At 52.5% G+C, this 18937-nt stretch overlaps 1 protein-coding gene across 3 annotated transcripts in view; it reads right to left on the bottom strand.

Annotated features, from left to right (window-relative positions):
- The window catches only part of PRKG2 (protein kinase cGMP-dependent 2), a 710215-nt gene that overhangs the window by 166596 nt on the left and 524682 nt on the right, over positions 1 to 18937 (bottom strand). The window lies entirely within an intron of this gene.

Genomic DNA, 18937 nt, shown 5'->3' with positions numbered 1-18937 from the left:
TCCGGCCTGGGTGACCTGTCCCAGCAGGCTGACGTGGTCAACGAGCCATTCGAGATGACGTGCAGTCTCCTCATGAAAAGACTGCAGGTCACCTCGCATGGCCCGTTGACACAACGCCACACCAGTCAGAACAGGCTCAACCCGGACCCGGATAGCCACGTCCGCAGGCAGAGGAAGGCCAGTTGTCGTGAGCTCATCCCCTGCCTGAAAACGGGTCTGGACGTAGGCATCCCTGCTGGTGCAAGATGATGCAGGGACAGGATCAGGGACAGGATTGCACACAGGCACCTCCGCGGCGGCCTGTGCTGCCTCCTGTCCCTGGTCCTGCACTGCTCCACTAGCACCAGTGGGATCCCCACCTCCAGACCCCGTCTCTGTTGCTTGCACGGCCTCCTCCTCCACCAAACCCCCCACCAACCTGGATGACTCCGTGCCATCTTCCCCCGTTGGGCCCTGTGGGGTCCCAGCTGCCCCTTCTGCTGCCGAGGAGTCCAACTCCAACCTCCGCCTCTTGGACCTCCCCCCGGCAGCTGCGGCCTGGGACGCGGCACCGGACTCCTCACTCCCCGACGAGATGACAACATGGGAGGGGAGCCGGGCCTTGCGTCTCCGGCTGGCGGTGGGATCCCTGCTGCTGTGCTCCACAGCACCTTCTCCGCCCTCTTCATCAGTTGACGCTGCAGACAGGGAGAAATAAAACACAGGCATCAGGGCACTGTACAATGGACACATACACACATGACAGTTGTACATGAGTGGCATTGGCAAACCTCAGACATGTCATCACAATCCCCAACACACATGTCATTTCAACTCGCACACATGAGCCATACCACAGCCATATCGCAACTGCCAGCACCATCCATACACATACAACAGCATGAGCAGGCAAAGGTGAGCCAGACATCACATGCAACACAGGAAGTGCACCACACATGTACACACACCACCACACTTGCATGCATGTGTACACCTCTGCCAAGTGTCGCAGTGTTCAGATGGGCATCCATGTCACATCTGCCGATCAGGCTTCCACATACCGCTGTCACATGCATCCATGTTGCATCACTGTTGCACCCTTGTCAAATACACAGATGCACATGTACACAGTGCTGATACATGCAGCTGAAAACAACATACATGCGTGACATCACGGACATGTCTACTTACATACACATTCATCCAAACATGTGTGCCCACACAACTGCATTTGGCATGCAAGCCTACACACACAAGCACCATCCATGTCTCACACATTCCAGCCCTTGCATGTGTTAGCCCCACGGCCCTGTACACCCCCACCCATACTCGACCCCATACAAACAGATGTGCAACCTGCACACTACTGAAAAATCACCACACGCACAGCTCACAATCAGGATGCATGTACACTTACCGCTCAACTCCAGACGGGTCTGCTGCTCAAGGACCTGGACGTGGAGCGCTGGGGATATGCGTTCCAGGACCCTCATCTGTTCTTCCGACAAGTGGCCCCGGCGCCCCTTGGCATCCGCTGCCTTCAAGAGGCACCGGGCCTTGTTCAGGGTCCTGGACCTGAAGTCCTCCCAGCGCTTCTTGACATGTTGGAAGTCGCGGACTGCCACCCCCTCCGCGTTGATGGCAGCCACGATGTCAGTCCAGATCCGAGTCCGTCCTTCCTTGTCGGCGCGTGAACTTCCGAAGAGGGCATCATACTGCCCCAGGACTTGCTCCACCAGGACACCAACTTCGGTGGCACTGAAGCTGGTGCCCCTCTGCCTCTCTGGCCGGGGGTTGTCGGTGGTCTCAGATGGTGTTTGCCCCGACATGACAACCCCAGAGGCAGGAGTGGGTGGGCAACTGGGTCCTGGGGCTGGGCTGTGGAGCGATGGAATCCCAGTCGGGAGTCTTCGGTTCCAGCAGGGGTGGTCACAGCAACAGCACCCCTGGCTGATGTGCAGGCAGCAAATGGCAGGGCACGTGGGCAGCAGGCAGTCAGGCAGCAGCAGGTGACAGGTGGGAGCGTTCTCGGGGCTCTGGGGGGCAGTAGTTCGGCCTTCTGGGCAAGAGCGTGGTCTTCCGTGTGCTTACGCGTGGCCAGCTTGATACGGAGTGAATTAGCACGTGAAAATCCTGCATGTCTGCGTGTAATTCGAGGAAAGGCCCTTAGCGCGTATGCACGGCAGCACGCATATGCGATTTCATTGGACCAAAGGCCCTTAGCGCGTGAGCGCGTCTGTGATGTGACGCGCGCGGGTGTTTCCCTCATTGCACGTGATGACAGAACACACGTGGATTTCCACCAATCGTGTGTGAAAGTTCCTGCGCACCCCGGAACACACGTACCCAGGCTAATCGCGTGTACGCTCACTTCCCTCCGATCACACGCGATGACACTCGGACGTGCAATTTTACCACGTGTGCTCTGTCATCACATGTAATGAGGGAAACACCCGCGCGCGTCACATCACAGACGCGCTCACGCGCTAAGGGCCTTTGGTCCAATGAAATCGCATATGCGTGCTGCCGTGCATACGCGCTAAGGGCCTTTCCTCGAATTACATGCAGACGTGCAGGATTTTCACGTGCCAATTCACTCTGTATCAAGCTGGCCACGCGTAAGCACATGGAAGACCACGCTCCTGCCCAGAAGGCCGAACTACTGCCCCCCAGAGCCCCGAGCACGCTCCCACCTGCCATCTGCTGCTGCCTGACTGCCTGCTGCCCACGTGCCCTGCCATTTGCTGCCTGCACATCAGCCAGGGGTGCTGTTGCTGTGACCACCCCTGCTGGAACCGAAGACTCCCGACTGGGATTCCATCGCTCCACAGCCCAGCCCCAGGACCCAGTTGCCCACCCACTCCTGCCTCTGGGGTTGTCATGTCGGGGCAAACACCATCTGAGACCACCGACAACCCCCGGCCAGAGAGGCAGAGGGGCACCAGCTTCAGTGCCACCGAAGTTGGTGTCCTGGTGGAGCAAGTCCTGGGGCAGTATGATGCCCTCTTCGGAAGTTCACGCGCCGACAAGGAAGGACGGACTCGGATCTGGACTGACATCGTGGCTGCCATCAACGCGGAGGGGGTGGCAGTCCGCGACTTCCAACATGTCAAGAAGCGCTGGGAGGACTTCAGGTCCAGGACCCTGAACAAGGCCCGGTGCCTCTTGAAGGCAGCGGATGCCAAGGGGCGCCGGGGCCACTTGTCGGAAGAACAGATGAGGGTCCTGGAACGCATATCCCCAGCGCTCCACGTCCAGGTCCTTGAGAGGCAGACCCGTCTGGAGTCGAGCGGTAAGTGTACATGCATCCTGATTGTGAGCTGTGCGTGTGGTGATTTTTCAGTAGTGTGCAGGTTGCACATCTGTTTGTATGGGGTCGAGTATGGGTGGGGGTGTACAGGGCCGTGGTGCTAACACATGCAAGGGCTGGAATGTGTGAGACATGGATGGTGCTTGTGTGTGTAGGCTTGCATGCCAAATGCAGTTGTGTGGGCACACATGTTTGGATGAATGTGTATGTAAGTAGACATGTCCGTGATGTCACGCATGTATGTTGTTTTCAGCTGCATGTATCAGCACTGTGTACATGTGCATCTGTGTGTATTTGACAAGGGTGCAACAGTGATGCAACATGGATGCATGTGACAGCGGTATGTGGAAGCCTGATCGGCAGATGTGACATGGATGCCCATCTGAACACTGCGACACTTGGCAGAGGTGTACACATGCATGCAAGTGTGGTGGTGCGTGTACATGTGTGGTGCACTTCCTGTGTTGTATGTGATGTCTGGCTCACCTTTGCCTGCTCATGCTGTTGTATGTGTATGGATGGTGCTGGCAGTTGCGATATGGCTGTGGTATGGCTCATGTGCGCGAGTTGAAATGACATGTGTGTTGGGGATTGTGATGACATGTCTGAGGTTTGCCAATGCCACTCATGTACAACTGTCATGTGTGTATGTGTCCATTGTACAGTGCCCTGATGCCTGTGTTTTATTTCTCCCTGTCTGCAGCGTCAACTGATGCAGAGGGCGGAGAAGGTGCTGTGGAGCACAGCGGCGGGGATCCCACCGCCAGCCGGAGACGCAAGGCCCGGCTCCCCTCCCATGTTGTCATCTCGTCGGGGAGTGAGGAGTCCGGTGCCGCGTCCCAGGCCGCAGCTGCCGGGGGGAGGTCCAAGAGGCGGAGGTTGGAGTTGGACTCCTCGGCAGCAGAAGGGGCAGCTGGGACCCCACTGGGCCCAACGGGGGAAGATGGCACGGAGTCATCCAGGTTGGTGGGGGGTTTGGTGGAGGAGGAGGCCGTGCAAGCAACAGAGACGGGGTCTGGAGGTGGGGATCCCACTGGTGCGAGTGGTGCAGTGCAGGACCAGGGACAGGAGGCAGCACAGGCCGCCGCTGAGGTGCCTATGTGCAATCCTGTCCCTGATCCTGTCCCTTCATCATCTTGCACCAGCAGGGATGCCTACGTCCAGACCCGTTTTCAGGCAGGGGATGAGCTCATGACAACTGGCCTTCCTCTGCCTGCGGACGTGGCTATAAGGGTCCGGGTTGAGCCTGTCCTGACTGGTGTGGCGTTGCGTCAACGTGCCATGCGAGGTGACCTGCAGTCTTTTCATGAGAAGACTGCACGTCATCTCGAATGGCTCGTTGACCACGTCAGCCTGCTGGGACAGGTCACCCAGGCCGGATTCCTCCGTTTGATGGGGCTTGCTACGACCCCCTCCTCAACTGAACCCCCTACGTGCCAGTCGTCCTCCGTGCCATCTTCCCACCCATCAGTCACCTGGGTGCCCTGTGGAGCTGCCTCTGATGGTGCGGCCAGGCTGGTGGAGGAGGCATCCCTTCCACAGTCGGGAGTCGGACGTCCAGCAGGGGTGGCCACATCAACGACTGCACCCTAGCCGGCGGAGGATGTGCAGGCAGCAGGAGGCAGTGCATGGGCAGAGGCACAGCAGCAGCAGCAACATGGTGGGAGCCATGAAGGCTCGGGGCCTTCAACATCGGAGGGGCAGGCATCGGCCGGAGGGCAGGAGGACCCAGGACAGGGAGTGTCTTCCGTGTGGCAGCGGTTGGGCCACGCCATAGATGCGGAGCGGCAGCGGGCGGAAGAGGAACGGCTCACAATGGTCAGGGCGGAGAACTCCATTCGGAGGGCCCTGAGGTGGGCCGAGTGCCTCGAGGCAATCCGCAGGGGTTTGGAGGTGGGCACGTCGACGGCCCTGCGGACCCTCGGGGCCATGGAGGAGGACCGCCTCCGGACATTGAGCAGGAGTTCGATGATGCCCTGGCCCGGGACATCCAAAAGTGAGCCGTCAAACTAGCCCGCTGCCCTTGTACATAGTTATGTAGGTAGTGTTAGGTTTCCTTTTTTTTTGGATTTATTTTGGACCATTCGGACATTGGCCACATTTTTGTATATAGTTTATTTTATTAGTTAGTGTAGTTAGATAGGTTTCATTTCTTTTGTTGGGATAATGGACCCTGGCTTGTTCGTATGTACATAGTTCACTGGTGGATTGTATTTTTCTTTCACATTTTAACCATGGAGCAATGGCTTTCAATTTTATTTCCCATTGGATTTTGTTTTCTGGACAGTGACTTTGGACACCATTAGTTTGGATTATGATTTTTGCTTTTGCTTTTTTTCACGGACATGCTTCTTTTCATTTTTGTACATTCCCATTTCTGTTTCTTTATTTTTGATTCTATTTATGTTTCCTTTAATACATATTTTTTTAGTGAACTTCAATGTGTAGTATCTCATTGGTTTCATGCATATCATGATATGGGTTTTGAGATTCACTGACACCCATTGGGTGTATGTGAGGCAAATGTGTTTGTTTCGGAACTTGCAATTGGTGTTCTGTCATGTAATTGCCAATTATGAGTGGGTGGATGCAATACTTGGGTGGGTGTTTTGCATTTGGAGGCTGCCCATAGGGACCAGGGATCTAGATTGTGATGACATGTTGGCTGGGGAACATGAGTTGGACATGGGTGGGGGCCTGCTGGCAGGTGCCCCACAGTGCTGGGGGTTGGGGGGGTGGGAGACATGGGTGGGGGCCTGCTGGCAGGTGCCCCACAGTGCTGGGGGGTGGGGGTGCAGGGGAACATGAGTTGGACATGAGTGGGGGCCTGCTGGCAGGTGCCCCACAGTGCTGGGGGGTGGGGGTGCTGGGTGACAGGAGTGGGGGCCTGGTGGAGGCTGCCCCTGCACAGCTGGGGGGTGGGGGTAATAGGGGACATGGGTGGGGGCCTGGTGGAGGCTGCCCCTGCACTGCTGAGGGGTGGGGGTGGTGGGAGACATGAGTGGGGGCCTGGTGGAGGCTGCCCCTGGTGGCTGGAGGGTGGGGGTGGTGGGAGACATGGGTGGGGGCCTGCTGGCAGGTACCCCACAGTGCTGGGGGCTGGGGGGGTGGGAGACATGGGTTGGGGCCTGGTGGAGGCTGCCCCTGCACTGCTGGGGGGTGGGGGTGGTGGGAGACATGAGTGGGGGCCTGGTGGAGGCTGCCCCTGGTGGCCGGGGGGTGGGGGTGGTGGTAGACATGAGTGGGGGCCTGGTGGAGGCTGCCCCTGGTGGCTGGGGGGTGGGGGTGGTGGTAGACATGAGTGGGGGCCTGGTGGAGGCTGCCCCTGGTGGCTGGGGGGTGGGGGTGCTGGGAGACAGGAGTGGGGGCCTGGTGGAGGCTGCCCCTGCACTGCTGGGGGGTGGTGGGAGACATGAGTGGGGGCCTGGTGGAGGCTGCCCCTGCGCTGCTGGGGGGTGGGGGTTGTGGGAGACATGAGTGGGGGCCTGGTGGAGGGTGACCCTGCACTGCTTGGGGGTGGGGGTGGTGGGAGACATGGGTGGGGGCCTGGTGGAGGGTGACCCCGCACTGCTGGGGGTGGGGGTAATAGGGGACATGGGTGGGGGCCTGGTGGAGGCTGCCCCTGGTGGCTGGGGGGTGGGGGTGCTGGGAGACAGGAGTGGGGGCCTGGTGGAGGCTGCCCCTGCACTGCTGGGGGCTGGGGGTAATAGGGGACATAGGTGGGGGCCTGGTGGAGGGTGACCCTGCACTGCTGGGGGGTGGGGGTGGTGGGAGACATGAGTGGGGGCCTGGTGGAGGCTGCCCCTGCACAGCTGGGGGGTGGGGGTAATAGGGGACATGGGTGGGGGCCTGGTGGAGGCTGCCCCTGCACTGCTGAGGGGTGGGGGTGGTGGGAGACATGAGTGGGGGCCTGGTGGAGGCTGCCCCTGGTGGCTGGAGGGTGGGGGTGGTGGGAGACATGGGTGGGGGCCTGCTGGCAGGTACCCCACAGTGCTGGGGGCTGGGGGGGTGGGAGACATGGGTTGGGGCCTGGTGGAGGCTGCCCCTGCACTGCTGAGGGGTGGGGGTGGTGGGAGACATGAGTGGGGGCCTGGTGGAGGCTGCCCCTGGTGGCCGGGGGGTGGGGGTGGTGGTAGACATGAGTGGGGGCCTGGTGGAGGCTGCCCCTGGTGGCTGGGGGGTGGGGGTGGTGGTAGACATGAGTGGGGGCCTGGTGGAGGCTGCCCCTGGTGGCTGGGGGGTGGGGGTGCTGGGAGACAGGAGTGGGGGCCTGGTGGAGGCTGCCCCTGCACTGCTGGGGGGTGGTGGGAGACATGAGTGGGGGCCTGGTGGAGGCTGCCCCTGCGCTGCTGGGGGGTGGGGGTTGTGGGAGACATGAGTGGGGGCCTGGTGGAGGGTGACCCTGCACTGCTTGGGGGTGGGGGTGGTGGGAGACATGGGTGGGGGCCTGGTGGAGGGTGACCCCGCACTGCTGGGGGTGGGGGTAATAGGGGACATGGGTGGGGGCCTGGTGGAGGCTGCCCCTGGTGGCTGGGGGGTGGGGGTGCTGGGAGACAGGAGTGGGGGCCTGGTGGAGGCTGCCCCTGCACTGCTGGGGGCTGGGGGTAATAGGGGACATAGGTGGGGGCCTGGTGGAGGGTGACCCTGCACTGCTGGGGGGTGGGGGTGGTGGGAGACATGAGTGGGGGCCTGGTGGAGGCTGCCCTTGCACTGCTGGGGGGTGGGGGTAATAGGGGACATGAGTGGGGGCCAGGTAGAGGCTGCCCCTGGTGGCTGGGGGGTGGGGGTGGTGGGAGACATGGGTGGGGGCCTGCTGGCAGGTGCCCCACAGTGCTGGGGGTGGGGGTGCAGGGGAACATGAGTTGGACAGGAGTGGGGGCCTGCTGGCAGGTGCCCCACAGTGCTGGGGGGTGGGGGTGCAGGGGTACATGAGTTGGACATGAGTGGGGGCCTGCTGGCAGGTGCCCCACAGTGCTGGGGGGTGGGGGTGGTGGGAGACATGAGTGGGGGCCTGGTGGAGGCTGCCCCTGCACTGCTGGGGGGTGGGGGGGGGGTGGGAGACATGAGTGGGGGCCTGGTGGAGGCTGCCCCTGGTGGCTGGGGGGTGGGGGTAGACATGGGTGGGGGCCTGGTGGAGGCTGCCCCTGGTGGCTGGGGGGTGGGGGTGCTGGGAGACAGGAGTGGGGGCCTGGTGGAGGCTGTCCCTGCACTGCTGGGGGGTGGGGTGGTGGGAGACATGAGTGGGGGCCTGGTGGAGGGTTACCCTGCACTGCTGGGGGGTGGGGGTGGTGGGAGACATGGGTGAGGGCCTGCTGGCAGGTGCCCCACAGTGCTGGGGGTTGGGGGGGTGGGAGACATGGGTGGGGGCCTGCTGGCAGGTGCCCCACATTGCTGGGGGGTGGGGGTGCAGGGGAACATGAGTTGGACATGAGTGGGGGCCTGCTGGCAGGTGCCCCACAGTGCTGGGGGGTGGGGGAGTGGTAGACATGAGTGGGGGCCTGCTGGCATGTGCCCCACAGTGCTGGGGGGTGGGGGTGCAGGGGAACATGAGTTGGACATGGGTGGGGGCCTGCTGGCAGGTGCCCCACAGTGCTGGGGGGTGGGGGGGTGGGAGACATGGGTGGGGGCCTGCTGGCAGGTGCCCCACAGTGCTGGGGGGTGGGGGTGCAGGGGAACATTAGTTGGACATGAGTGGGGGCCTGCTGGCAGGTGCCCCACAGTGCTGGGGGGTGGGGGTGCAGGGGTACATGAGTTGGACATGGGTGGGGGCCTGCTGGCAGGTGCCCCACAGTGCTGGGGGGTGGGGGTGGTGGGAGACATGAGTGGGGGCCCGGTGGAGGCTGCCCCTGCACTGCTGGGGGGTGGGGATGGTGGGACAGATGAGTGGGGGCCTGGTGGAGGCTGCCCCTGGTGGCTGGGGGTGGGGGTGGTGGTAGACATGAGTGGGGGCCTGGTGGAGGCTGCCCCTGGTGGCTGGTGGCTGGGGGTGGGGGTGGTGGTAGACATGAGTGGGGGCCTGGTGGAGGCTGCCCCTGCACTGCTGGGGGGTGGGGGTGGTGGGAGACATGAGTGGGGGCCTGGTGGAGGCTGCCCCTGCACTGCTGGGGGGTGGGGGTGGTGGGAGACATGAGTGGGGGCCTGGTGGAGGGTGACCCTGCACTGCTGGGGGGTGGGGGTGGTGGGAGACATGGGTGGGGGCCTGCTGGCAGGTGCCCCACAGTGCTGGGGGTTGGGGGGGTGGGAGACATGGGTGGGGGCCTGCTGGCAGGTGCCCCACATTGCTGGGGGGTGGGGGGAGGGGAATATGAGTTGGACATGAGAGGTGGCCTGCTGGCAGGTGCCCCACAGTGCTGGGGGGTGGGGGTGGTGGTAGACATGAGTGGGGGCCTGCTGGCAGGTGCCCCACAGTGCTGGGGGGTGGGGGTGCAGGGGAACATGAGTTGGACATGGGTGTGGGCCTGCTGGCAGGTGCCCCACAGTGCTGGGGGGTGGGGGAGGTGGGAGACATGGGTGGGGGCCTGCTGGCAGGTGCCCCACAGTGCGGGGGGGGTGGGAGACATGGGTGGGGGCCTGGTGGAGGGTGCCCCTGGTGGCTGGGGGTGCAGGTGGACATGCGTTGGTGGGCAGTAGTTCAAGTTGACATGTGGGTTGGCTGGGGGGCATGGCCATGGTGGATGGGGTGCCTGCAGGACATGTGCAGGGTAGGCCCCTGTGGTGTGAGCCACCTGCAGGGGCCGTGGAGGGTGTAGAGGGAACACTTGGGAGGACCCACACGTGCAATTCACGTGTAGTGCTCCCCGCGCACCCCTGTAATACACGTACCCTGATGGAATCGCGTGTGGAACTTCCCGCGCACCCCTGGAATACACGTACCCTGCTGATGTCGCGTGTGACACTTCCCCCGCACCCCGAAATACACGTACCCTGATGGAATCGCGTGTGGTACTTCCCGCGCACCCCAGTAATACACGTACCCTGATGGAATCGCGTGTGGAACTTCCCGCGCACCCCATGGAATACACGTACCCTGCTGATGTCGCGTGTGACACTTCCCCTGCACCCCGAAATACACGTACCCTAATGGAATCGCGTGTGGTACTTCCCGCGCACCCCTGTAATACATGTACCCTGATGGAATCGCGTGTGGAACTTCCCGCGCACCCCTGGAATACACGTACCCTGCTGATGTCGCGTGTGACACTTCCCCGCACCCCGAAATACACGTACCCTGATGGAATCGCCTGTGGTACTTCCCGGCGCACCCCTGTAATACACGTACCCTGATGGAATCGCATGTGGCACTTCCCGCGCACCCCTGGAATACACGTACCCTGCTGATGTCGCGTGTGACACTTCCCCCGCACCCCGAAATACACGTACCCTGATGGAATCGCGTGTGGTACTTCCCGCGCACCCCTGTAATGCACGTACCCTGATGGAATCGCATGTGGAACTTCCCGCGCACCCCTGGAATACACATACCCTACTGATGTCGCGTGTGACACTTCCCCCGCACCCCTGAAATACACGTACCCTGCGGAAATCGCGTGTGGAACTTCCCGCGCACCCCTGAAATACATGTACCCTGCGGAATTCACGTGTGGAACTTCCCGTGCACCCCTGAAATATGCGTACCCTGCTCGCACGGGGCCAATCGCATGAGGTACTTCCCGCACTCCCCAGTGATACACGTAGCCCGCTTGCCGTGCTGGTACAGGGTTGGCGCAGCCCTTTGCGCTGGATTGGGGATTTTGATGGCTTTTCCCTGCGTGAGAGGCGTTCTTGGGGGCGTAACTGGCGCTGCTGCAGGGTCGCTGCGCCACTGTGCGCCACGGCTGGTTTTGGTGGCTGGAATCCATGAATGCGCTGTGCGCAGAAATGGATTTTAGCGCACGCGGCTGGCGCAGGGATTTATATGTTTCTGAATGTATTTCTTGATTCCAAGATCTAACTATTCTTTATTGTTTTCACTATTTAGTTCCAGGTTATATAGACTTCATATGTTTCTCCACATATTTCTTGAGTCCTAGATCTAATTATTCTTTATTGTTTTCAATATCTATTTGGTTCCATGCCATATAGACTTCATATGTTTCTCCACATATTTCTTGAGTCCTAGATCTAATTATTCTTTATTGTTTTCAATATCTATTTGGTTCCATGTCATATAGACTTCATATGTTTCTCCATATATTTCTTGAGTCCTAGATCTAATTATTCTTTATTGTTTTCAATATATATTTGGTTCCATGCCATATAGACTTCATATGTTTCTCCACATATTTCTTGAGTCCTAGATCTAATTATTCTTTATTGTTTCAATACATATTTGGTTCCATGCCATATAGACTTCATATGTTTCTCCATATATTTCTTGAGTCCTAGATCTAATTATTCTTTATTGTTTTCAATATATATTTGGTTCCATGCCATATAGACTTCATATGTTTCTCCATATATTTCTTTAGTCCTAGATCTAATTATTCTTTATTGTTTTCACTATTTAGTTCCACGTTATATAGACTTCATATGTTTCTCCACATATTTCTTGAGTCCTAGATCTAACTATTCTTTATTGTTTTCACTATTCAGTTCCAAGTTATATAGACTTCATATGTTTCTCTACATATTTCTTGATTCCAAGATCTAATTATTCTTTAATGTTTTCACTATTTATTTCTTGGTTACATAGACTTTATATGTTTCTGCATGTATTTCTTGATTCCTAGATCTAATTATTCTTTATTGTTTTCACTATTTAGGGCCAGATTATATAGACTTCATATGTTTCTCTACATATTTCTTGAGTCCTAGATCTAATTATTCTTCATTGTTTTCACTATTTAGTTCCAGGTCATATAGACTTCATATGTTTCTGCACATATTTCTTGATTCCAAGATCTAATTATTCTTTAATGTTTTCACTATTTATTTCTTGGTTACATAGACTTTATATGTTTCTGCATGTATTTCTTGATTCCAAGATCTAATTATTCTTTATTGTGTTCACTATTTAGTTCCAGGTCATATAGACTTCATATGTTTCTCCACATAATTCTTGAGTCCTTGATAATTGAGCAGTGTTTCCTGTATTTATGGAATCTTCTAACTTCAGTCTAATGATATTTGTCTCTAGTCTGGGTGGCCATTAGCTTTACACTGTTGTGATCCCCAACACGTGTTTCACCACACTTATAAATGTGGATCTTCATGAGGATCTTTGGGTTACAGTTGTTAACATCTACAACAAAAATGTATGCAATGGTTGCAGTGAGAAACTCTGATTTAAATATAATCATTAATATTGATGCATCAGTCTCCTACTTCTGGAGCATTCTATTGTATTACTCACTCTAGTTCATTCTATTTTATATGCTTCTTGGCCTTTCTCATCAGTGCTCAGAATGTTGTGCATATCCGAAATAGATGGTGCCTAACGTTCTCACTTCACTGTCTATCTAGGGTCTATCTCATTGACACATTCATTACAATGCCTTATCCTATAGATTGATGGTTATCACAGTGGCGGAAGAGGGGTAAACGTATTGCGTTGTGCAGTGATTTTCAAAATGGATGCTTTTTTGTAGCAGTCATGTGACGTCATCAGGTTTCTTGTCGTGATGACATCATGACATTGCTGTGTATGGCGGCCATCTTGTTTACCCTTCTCACGAAAGGAAATATGTTCATTTTACACTGTTTTCTATTTCCCTTAGTGAATCATAGCATTGTTTTATCCTCCCTCCAGTTTGTATTAATGGTGATGCAGTATTCTCATTGTTATTTATTTGTGCATTTGTAGCAGCGTACAAAGCCCATGGGCATCTAGGCATTAGTTACAGAGAAACAGTAACAGTGAAGAAGTTGTAAGGCGGGGAGATAGGAGGTTAATTGAATAGGAAGGCTTTGATATGCTTTCTGAAAATATTGTAGGAGGGTTTGCTGGTGGCAAGTTCCACGTGGTTCTTAAAGTCTGTGGTTTTCTGGCTGATTTTAGAAAGCTCAGGCACAAAAGAGACAAAACTGAAAACAGCTTCTTAATTTACACCAATATTACCACAAGACAATGTGATATATTCATTCAGCAAAGCAGTATTAGCAGATATCAGGACATTGTACCTACAAAATAAAAAATCCAATATGCAATTCAATCTCAAACTGAAAGAGAGAGGAGCTATTTCTAATCTAAAAAATAATTGGTAAATTATTGTCAAACCAGCTGACAAAGGAGGCAAGGTGGTAATCATGTGTGGGGGACGCTTGTTCCATAGTGACGGTGCCCGGACTGGGAAGCTGGATCCTCCAGCTTTTCAGCGCTTGAACCACCGCGTGACCAGGCAGTGTCTGTAGGCAGTTCTTGTGGGTATTTCTGAGTCATGTTTTTTAGTTTATTCACTAGGTAACCCGGTGCATCGTTCAAATGAAATCGGTGGGTGAGGGAAAGAATTTTGAAGTTGATTCTGTCCTTAACTGAGAGCCAGTGGGCTGCTTTCCTGGCATCCAATATATGGTCTTGTTTGCCAATGTCAAGATACTCACTACATTGCAGTGAACTGCATATTAAACATTCTCAATACGCAAAATTGGGCAAAAGATAAAGGAAATTGAAGGATGTAACCAGTACATGATTGGCAAAAAAACATTTTTACACAATTACCTGTACAAGTGGCGATGCTTCAATTTATAAATAATTATAAAGCTCATTGTCCAGGTTTAATCCTGTGGCACATGTGTCCAATAAATGTATCCATTTTGCGTCTCTCTGGCTAAGCATTAGTTCCTGTTGAATGAACCTATGTGTCTTGCTGAAGATGACACAAGGAACAGTGGATTAAGGAAAATGTGTGTCATTCCGCAGTTAAAATCCAGGGAAAGCTGACATTTTTTTAATCAGCCCAGATTGGCTAGGCACATCACATTGCTGGCTGAGAGATGAATGCAGTATTTTCACTGAAACTGCCACACATTGAAATGCTGTGTACACTGGAAAATAAGGGAAACTGGGCCTTGCATGTGAGAGTTAAAGCCAAGTAACATAAGGCCCACCTTCCAATACAGAAGCCCTTCATTAAAGTTTGCAATGTTAATAAAAATTGTTGTGTGCCAATCAAGGGACTGAAACTGAAAGGTTCAGAAGTGTGTGTATTTTGCAACTGTAAATGAACATGTGGAGAAAAGTATTCAGCTGTCAAAGGAACATATTATAATGAAGGCTTCATGCTTAAAAAATTATATTGTGACACGCAAGTGCAGCATTCTGGTCAGTGGGGCGACTTCAAAACAAACTTCCCCCATTGCCAAATCTGTTGTTTCTGAAGTCTAATTTCTCTGCAGGGCAGATGGCCTAGCCAGTGCATGACTGGAATGCATGGAGGATGAAGAGTGAAGGTTGAAATCAGGCCCTGTAACTCCACCCGAACCGGAAGAAAAACCAAAGACAATATGGCTGCCAATGGCACAAGCTCACAACAACCCCACTGCACCTCCAATGGACAAGTACAATGAAAGATAACCTCTCAGACAACCTTACCAGCCAAGAGCAGTGCAATATTACACAAGGTGGATGAATATACACAGGATGGAAGCAAAGACAACTCCATTGACAGTCTTCACTAAAGCGCCAAGAAGCCATGCATCTAGTCGTTAGAGACAACACGACATAGTAGCATTAGACCTGAAGCACACATGCCATCTGCACATTGGACACAATCACACACCCAAATACACGAAGAACACAGGTGTACAGTTCTATGAGCTAGAGGACAGTAACATCTAAATACTGCCTGCACGTTTATTATTTTGTCATTAGCTTGTCTCAGCAAGGCAGAAACCGCAAGAAACAAAGAAGATATCATATAAATGTTTGCAGATGCCCACATGCAAATAACCCTACAGAGTACAGGAATTCTCGCGGGACCCAGTGACACTGGAATCAACTAACCTCTGGATACTTTGGACAAGCAAATACAGTAGAAACCAGAGTATGGCCCAGAAAGTCACAGTAGGCCACAATGATCTCAGAAAGCTAACGCTGAGCTGAATACCGTGCGAACCAGAGAACTGCCATGTGTGGAATGAGACCATTGCCAAGGTTGCATTGTTACAAATTACATTGTTCCTCCTAAGCTTAAGTAACGCCATCACTGCAGATCCAAATGATTATCCTAAATTCAAACTAATTCAGAGCTCCAGAACCTCACAACACGGTCTCTGGACATGTGATCCGGCAGAGCTGATGACGAGCCAAGAATTGATGGCTGAGAAGAACAGAGATCTCGCGAGCTAGATATTGGCTGGCAACAAAATTGTTACAAGCAGAACCGGAGTTACACAATGGGAAAGGAGCACTCTCATAGTCAATGGTGGTTCACATACAAGTATAACGCAGACACATAGTTGCACGTGCTACCTTGAACAGGTACACTCTGAGCTGAGAACCAACTTGGGTCCCAGGCCTTCGGGCTAACAGCTCAACCAATCACAATGTATGGCCCATGGTTTGGGTAAAGGGGGCCACCAACCAATCATTGGGTTCGCATACTGACACATTTAGAAATAACACTTTTCAGGGGCTGATCCAGGTCAGACACCTGACACGGGAGAGCAAGTAAGGTAACCTCTATAGGGAACATTATAAGGGGGCTACCACTCAACACCCAATCCTAATCGATGGTAGGTTTGCTGGAGAAGGGCCCAGGTCGTGACATCATTGTGATGTGGATTTGCCTAAAAACTGGCCTGCGAGCCAGTGTTCATTGAGTGTGACTGGACTTCTATCCATGTGCTAATCCCTGATGGTTTGTTGGCTGTAATAAACCACAGGTGAACTTGCTACCTGACTGGACTTGCGTTCCATTTCGGAAAGGTGAAGGAGTTAGGCCTTTCATGAGTTTGGTGCAATCAAGAGAAGCCGAACTCTGAAAAATACCCCAAATTGAAGGAACTTTGTGGACTGAGTATTGATTAATTGGTGATGGCCTGCCCTTAATGTGTGCCCTGAGGCCTACGGGCATGTGTGCACGGTACAAAAATTTAAATAAATAAAATAAAATAAATTAAATGGTGTAGAGACAATTTGAGTTCAGGGAAATGGGAACTCGGAGCTAACTTGAAACTAGTTGGAATTAATTATTAATTATGAGAATATGTATCATGTATTTTTGCCACTGAATTGCACATAGGACCACATTTTCGTGGATTTCTCCCTAACTTAAGAGCAAGAAAAGCCATTAAGGTGACATGCGAAAGCTCATTTCAAGACGTTTGTGTTGGAGTAATTTGTAGCAAAGTCCGAAATTTCAGAACTCTGGCACCTAGCCCAAGAGTAATTGCAGCGCCCCAGACAGTGGGATGACCCTGAAACTTGGAACAATAGTGGCTAAATTTATCACATAACTGGTGGTAAAGTTTGATCATAACCACTGCTATAATTTTCATGTAATTGAGAAAAAAACACCAATTGCACAGGCAAAATGTTGTAAGCATGAGAGACGTCTAGATAGCTATGTCACGATTGGAGGAGCACACAAATATATACAATATGATGATTATTTGTAAAATAAAGATAGTTACCATATAGGAAACATTTAAAGGAAATCTTTCAAAGTAACATATAAAAAATAGGTCACTCTGGACAGTGAATTTGTCTCCTCCCTTCCTTATTTCCCTAATTTAAATGTCACCACCTCCGGAACCTATCAGCAGTCAGTGGGTGGAGAGAGAATGGTAACGCTCTATATGTGGTTGCGAAGTAATAAGTTGGCACCTCCTAACATTATTACGTTTGTGGGTGTGATGAGAGGTATATAAAGTGGATGCACTATGACAGAGGGAAAGAGCTGCCAAAAATCACCAAAGGAGATCTACTGAAATTCCATCTGGACAAGTTTTGGAAGAGTGCTGGATGTATATTGCTGTGGAGACTAGAGGCAGAGGCTGGGATTCTTCACTGGAGCAAGAGAGAGAGAGAAGTGCCGTGTGATCCAGTTGACTAAACTGCTGGCTAGAATCCAGTCTTTCCCTACAAGTGAAGCTCTGCTCATTCCCTAGGGATCTATTTAAGCAAAGCTCTGCTCAGTCCCTGGGGATCTATTTAATTAACCCATTCCCTTTCATTGGTGGGTTCTTTTCCATTAGTGGGGGGGAGGGCAAACTAGGTAGATCCGTAGCATATTTGACTGAATATTCACGTAATAACTCCACTTTAGCAAAACACCCTGGTGCGATTTTTGTAAACATTCCATAGTAACAAAGCTCATTTCCAGTGTACGCTAAAAACTATAGCCTGTAATGTAATAGGGTAATCCTATTTTTCCTGTTAACCCTGACTTCTTTAAGGAAGAGGGGTGTCCTTGTCCCTAAACAAAAATCCCTAAACCGTCAACTTCCCCAATACGGACCTTTAAGTGAAGGGGGTCTGAAATCCCAAAATTCCTAACCATCCCCATTTTACTGTGCAACTTCCCCCAACACAAGCCTTTAAGTGAAGGGGGGTCTGAAATACCAAAATTCCTAATTATCCCCATTATTTCAGTTCAAATTCTCCAACACGAGTCTTTAAGTGTGGGGGGGTCTGAAAAACAAACTTCTAAACTGTCCCCACTCCCTAGATCTGTGCTTTGAATAGAAGGGTGCTGCATGTAATTGATGCTTGGGTTTTAAGGGCTGGGCGGGGATGTGCTTTGCAAAAGTGAGACCTCATATATCCAACACTGAACATGTGATGTATGTCTTGCTTTAAAGTCACCCTGTGTTCTTTTTTTAAGCAGAATTTTGGGTGAATTCATAGTTGCCATACGCATTTGTACAAATCTGTAAACCAAACTGCTAGCATTTTTAAGCATGCAGGAAGATCGAAATTACACAGCATTGCATATGTAAATTGATTTTATTCATTGATCAGTGTTGATTATTTCTTAAATTGAAATCCGCGTAAAGTATTGTGATTTGTGTTTTCCAAACCAACTTGTGTGATTTAGTTCTGTAAAAAGAAGGTTAATTGTTAGCCACAGAGAAGGTGGATGTGTAGTTTTAGTGCAATCTCCTTTACCTATAATTCAAATAAATATAAACATGTTTTCTGTTCACTGGCCTCATTCTTGGCTCATTGGTGGCATGGGGGAGGGGGCCACGTGGCATGATATGAGTTTGAAATAGGGCTGAACAAAGAATCCATTAAACAATTTTTTGTGTGACACCTTGATTGCGGAGGGAAGAAACTCCCCGTATTGAGGGTGGTCTCTCAATAAACCATTACAAAATGCTGCCCATAATCCCATTGAAGCTGCAGTGCCATGTTTCCCCTCATTTTCTTAAACAGAATGCATTCTGAACCAATGCAGTTGGCACCCCAAAAATACATGTTTGATAATGTTAAAGTCCGCCCTATGAAAACTAAATGACAAATTTAAGCTGTACACACATTGTTACCTCGATCCCAGTCCACTGCTTATCACCACACACTTATTATCACAGATAGTATCACCAGTGACATCATCATTTACACCAATGGTTTTAACACCAGTGACATCATTGATGGCATGAACACTATCACCAAAGACATTGAGGATGTCATCAAGGGCATCTCTGATAACATCACCTACCAACATTATCACTTCACTTGTGATCCATGAAAAAACAGACAGCTAC

Source organism: Ambystoma mexicanum, chromosome 6p, assembly GCF_040938575.1.
Source record: "Ambystoma mexicanum isolate Mex_15411 chromosome 6p, UKY_AmexF1_1, whole genome shotgun sequence".
NCBI classification, from domain to species: Eukaryota; Metazoa; Chordata; class Amphibia; order Caudata; family Ambystomatidae; genus Ambystoma; species Ambystoma mexicanum.
This window is presented reverse-complemented; position numbering and strand designations above follow the sequence as displayed.